This window comes from Pinus tabuliformis, chromosome 2_2, assembly GCF_031772625.1.
Source record: "Pinus tabuliformis cultivar Carrire ecotype Pingquan chromosome 2_2, CPIR1, whole genome shotgun sequence".
NCBI classification, from domain to species: Eukaryota; Viridiplantae; Streptophyta; class Pinopsida; order Pinales; family Pinaceae; genus Pinus; species Pinus tabuliformis.
The window spans coordinates 1,103,517,633-1,103,523,385 of NC_142300.1; the positions used below are offsets into that span (position 1 = coordinate 1,103,517,633).

The following is a 5,753-nucleotide window of genomic DNA, read 5'->3' on the forward strand; positions in this document are numbered from 1 at the left end:
CCAACATAGACTAAATTAAATTAACACCCAATTTTGCACTAGTATAGATATTATATCTTGTACCAAATGGAAGTAGTCCATTGTCATGGCCCTCCATATCAACATTTTCTTCAATAAATATCTTAGGCCTAAAGGTAAATGGGCTCTTCCATATAGTTAGGTCTTTTAAAATGGCTTGCATATTATATCCTTTAGATATATTATGACAATTAATTGTTAATATTTTATGTTTTTCTATGAAAAATCATTAGAGAAGTGGGTGAAGATGCAAAGGGCCTTTTTTTTGATATATTAATGAATTATAGATGATGAAAATCAATGTCACTCATCACTTTATCTAGTTTGTCTTGTGCTAAAAATATAAACATACCATTCCATAGGTGAAGATATTAATAAGATCCCCTAGAGGAACTATTAATGAAGATGATCCCAAAAAATAAGCACAACACCCTTTGTCAAAAGTATCTTCATCCCAACATGATCTCTCACACTACTATGTGATATTGCATATATTTATTTTATTGGTGCTTACAGATCTTATGTCACCCTAAACATAATACATCCTCCTAACAATATTTTCACTCCTTACATATAAATCTTAATATTAAATATCCATTAACCTTTGCAATAATAGTAAGTAAAATATGCAACAGGAAAAAATCTAATTCTTCTAAATGAGAACCAGTTGTAATTTTAACACCCTTTATATATTCTGTACAACCAAATTTTTTTTTTTTGAAACTCTTTTTTAAGTCGCCTATATGTATTTTCCTATAATTGTTCAATAATTTGTGTGTATTATCTTAATATTAAATAAGCATTAAACTTTTCCATAATAGTAATGGATATAAAAAATGAAATCCAAAAAAATCCAATTCTTCTAAATGGGAACCAATTATAACTCTAACACCCTTGATATATTTGGCATGCTCTAACCCCTTTATATATTTTGCATGAACAAAGGTTTTTTTTGTTTCCAACTCTTTAAATTGTCTAAATGTATTCTCCTATAGTTGCACTATACACAAGTTTCCCATACCCCATTGAATTTCCTATTCTCGATACTCGCTCAATTCATTCAAGCAAAGAGGAAACATAACCAAAGGGAAAATATGTAGAGTGGTGTGGAGATTGATAGGAGCCACAATAACTATTGATTCAACAGAGAGGAGCCCATAACCAAATAGAAAAAATTTAGAGCAGTGTGGATATTGCCAGGAGCCATAGTAACTATTGCCCCTCCTCACCACGACACTGCTAGCAGGGTTGCAGGATTTACTCTCAGCATCCATGGGGTGTAGAGTCTGGAAGGAGCCCATAACCAAAGGGAAAAAATGGAGAGCAGTGTGGAGATTGCTAGGAGCCACAGTAACTATTGATTCGGTAGAGAGGAGCCCATAACCAAAGGGAAAAAATGGAGAGGAATGTGGAGATTGCCAGGAGCCACAATAACCATTGCTCCTCCTTCACATGACATTGCTAATGGTGCTGTGGGATTTACTCTTAGCATTCATGGGGTGCAAATTCTGGAACAAAGTATTCATGAAAAAATAACAAAAGCTCAAGTCTTGTTCACTCCTTCTTTCTCTCGTTTTCGCTCTTCAAACATGTCAAAAACTTAGATTTTTCTAAATGTGTTGATCAATTGCATGTCCAAGATATCCCGTTGGCCTCCAAATCCCTTAAAAACCTAGTGAGGGAAACCTGACCAAATATAGGAATGTATTTCAAATATAGGGTGTGTAGGGTTTGTGAATAAATGTACTCCCTTGAAGGATGTTGCCACTTCCATACCCATAAATCTAGATTCTGGAAGGAGCCCATAACGAAAGGGAAAAAATGGAGAGAAGTGTGGAGATTGCTAGGAGCCACAATAACTATTGATTCAACAGAGAGGATCCCATAACCAAAGGGAAAAAATGGAGAGCAGTGTGGAGATTGCTAGGAGCCACAATAACTGTTGCCCCTCCTCACCATGACACTACTAGCAGGGCCGTGGGATTTACTCTTAGCATCCATGGGGTGTAGAGTCTAGAACGAAGTGTTCATGCAAAAATACCAAAAGCTCAGGTCTTGTGCACTCCTTCTTTCTCTCGTTTTCGCTCTTCAAACACGTCAAACACTTAAATTTTTCTAAATGTATGGATCAATTGCAAGACCAAGATATCTAGTTGGCCTCCAAATCCCTTAAAAACCTAGTTAGGGAACCCTGACCAAACATAGGAATGTATTTCAAATCTAGGGTTTGTAGGGTTTGTGAATAAATGTACTCTGTTGAAGGATGTTGCCACTTCCATACCCAATTTGTAGGATTTAGGTATTAAGGGCTTGACTAGGATTTGTAAAAGCTTAGCCCTATTTATAGCGGGAAAATCCTCAAATTTTCCTACTTGTTCTCCTTCTCAAACCTTGACTACACTTTGTAGTCTTGTATGCAGCTCCTCAACACATAAGCTCCTCAATACTTCCAAATTACCCTCTAATGGTAGCGATTTCCACCGGAATTTGGTCACGACCCTTCTTATTTTCTTCTTGGATTCTCAACAAAAGCATTTTATTCCATATTTAGCACAACCATTGCCTTGTGAGTAGATAATGTAATGTTGGGACTATCAGTAACGAACCAGTGAAAAACACTTCGCTTATGTTGTAGTAATCTGCAAGCTGCAATGGTGTTTTGGAATGCATGTAGGAAACACCATTCACTACATAACATTGTTTTCCATCAATGGTGGGTGCTTGGTTTGAGAGGATTATTGTTTGAGTAATTTTTATTTTCTCATAGTGGAAAGATCCTTGTGGATTTGGACGAGCTGCACTAGCTGTCAAGTTCCATCTATACAACATTGGCCATTCAAATTTTGAGAACTTGATTATATAGGATAGGTGTAAACTCCTAGATATTTTAAAATTCAACTTTGTTTAGCTGAGATTATTTGGGGCTTTCTTCTTCTTGAACCTAACCTGAACAATACAGTTTGGAACATGCTTCGGGAGACTTGAACCTGGATAGATGAGATGGCAAGCCACAATCCCAACTACTCAAACCAAAAAACCATTAACCATTCTTTGAAATTTATTTTTAATAGCTATCCCCAATTTCTATGATGATATTTTATCTATATTTTCTGGTAATCATAAAACATTATCAATCATACAGATATACATTCATCTATCTATCTATTTGTAAAATCTATAAGATTATCTCACACATGCATTATGCTAAAACCAAAGTAATCAGGGCAAGAACCAAACTTGATGGTTCTGGCCTGGTTCACAGACCAATCAATATCGGTTGTTGGAACCCCTGGAATTGGTCCAGAAACCTGCTTCTGGGAATTGTTGTAGTGGAAAATGCTAGTATTAAAAATAACAGGACTTTTGAAACAAGTTGATGCAATAATGTAATATTCTTGAGGTGGCTGATCCACGGTGACTAGAATAGAGTAGGAATCGCCAGCATGAATGTCAAGAGAATCATATACATTTTGAACAGTGTGAGATCCTTCTACCTCCACAAGCTTCAATTTGTGACCCTGAATCCTGAAGTTCAAAGATGATGACAATCCCACATTTGAAATTTAGAGGCGGTATGTTTTCCCTGCAGATTAACAGATGGGTCATTTTAGATACATCTCAAGAGAAGAAGCAATGGATTCAACATCCATCAGATAAAATCAAAATAAACTGGATCTTGTGAATTGTTGAAAGGCTAGAAACACATGTACTAAATCTACCAAACTGCCTTATGATAGAGATTAGCAATAAGTACCTTGTTCCATTGTAATTGCTATTTCATTTGGCAGTGCATGACCATGAATATGAATAGCATCAGGATTACTAATAGATCTGAACACGTGAAGTGTTCTTCTAAGGATCTTCCCAAAGATAGAATATGGTCAAATTGATGCATTGCAAGAGAACATTCCAGTGGATAGGCTGAAGTTGAACATACCCAGTCTCTTTAATTTCAAGAGATATACATGTTTCAGGGATGGATTAATAACTTACTAAAGCATTGGTTTTGTACTAGTCACCTATAAGAAGAGTGATATCACCATCAGGCGGAGGGAATGGAACAAGGATCAGGGCCCTACTAGCTACATTTAGTCCTCCAAATCCCCCTGTAGCTTTATGCAAATACAATGATGGAAAGTAATAGTAGCTACCCATATGGTCCTTCAGCTGGAACTTGTACATAATTTTTTCCCCTAGTATGGGGCAGTTTGTGCGAGGTACTCCATCTTGGTACGAATTTCTCTGTTTGCTGGATGCCACTCCTGTACCAAAACTTGTTTAAAGACCTCAATGCAATATAGCAGATCAAAAAAGAAATCCATGAATCTCAGTCGGCCAATCCACAAAGATAGAACCCAAAGAATTTACCAAGTTGATAAGAAATCTTAATCGAGGTTGTTAAAGACATTCAGAAAGATATTATCATTGGTGATGTTGGGTGTGGAGACTAATTATCTTCTATATTCAATGGTATCACCGCATTGGACCCCAGTTCGTGATGGGGTGGAAACACCATCTGTGTATGTATGCCACCAGGGGGTTCCAAAGGGGGCGACGACGATTATTTGGAGCCTCCTCTTGGTGGGGGATCGAGGGAAACGCCCCCGAAGCTAAAAATAGATGTAAAATTTCCTTATAAAATGTTGTAATTTCGTAGTCAACCTGGGTTGTTCATTACGTGGTGCTCTGACAGTAGAAGTTATGTTTAATTTAGGGTTTTTTTTCCTTATAAGGAAACCCCTCGTTGTATATGAGGGAATTGTATTGCGTCTATGTACATCTATATTTTGAGTGATAAAGGGAGAGGAGATTGTGTGAGAGTGAAGAGTGAATTACAATGGATCTACGGTAGGTTGTATCTCTTCATTTTGTTGGATAATATAAAAGGAAGGACTTCCTGTTTCTTCGTGGACGTAGCCCAAATTAGGTGAACCACGTATATCTATGTCTCTTTTGTTTTATGTATTTTCTGTGTTTATATTTCTGCAATATATTTTATGTGTTCCATTGCTCTGTAATATATAATTTTCTAATAGGTGACACTGTGAATATGGGGTCCAAGAAATTGTCCATTTATTAAAATCCCCTACAACAATAACAGAATGTGTCTCAGAAAAATCCTGGCAAACCATATGTGAGCTACAACTATTGGCATTGAAACATGCCTGCGATTTTTTAAAACTGTACCTGCTAAGGAATACTAAGAGGCCGTATTGTGCCCCATGGAATGTTCCATGTAAAATATCTATAGGGATCTTCAGCTAGAGAATAGCAAAAAAATGCCATGATGAAAAACAACCTCAAGGAACCCATTGAATTCTTGTTGAAGATCCTTGGCCCTTTTTCTAGGTCTTTATTTATATGTTTATTGGTCTCTAGCAAGATGGGCTTCTTCAACAATGGTTTCTTTTACTTTGCGTGGTAAGAAATTGGCTTCTTAAGAAAATTGGTTGCATTCTCATATATATTAGATAAAAACAGCATAGATCTTGCAATGCATGATAGTTATAACAAAATAAATTCTAATTAAACTGAATGGATCAATAGTCCACATTCCATAAACTTGGACTGAGATAGTAGAAGCAATCAATACCTTACTCCAACTTTTTTGTAAACAACCCAACACAAGCCAAGCCTTAAAATTACACACCAAATGCACAAATTCTTGGGAAACTCTTTACTCCATTCTACCTCTGGCCTGTAGTTTTTTTATTATAAAAAATGTACCTGTGATT

At 36.4% G+C, this 5,753-nt stretch overlaps 1 pseudogene; it reads right to left on the reverse strand.

Moving 5' to 3' along the window:
- Positions 1-2,554: 2,554 nt before the first annotated feature.
- LOC149197241 (L-ascorbate oxidase homolog) lies at positions 2,555-5,331 on the reverse strand (annotated as a pseudogene).
- Positions 5,332-5,753: the final 422 nt, after the last annotated feature.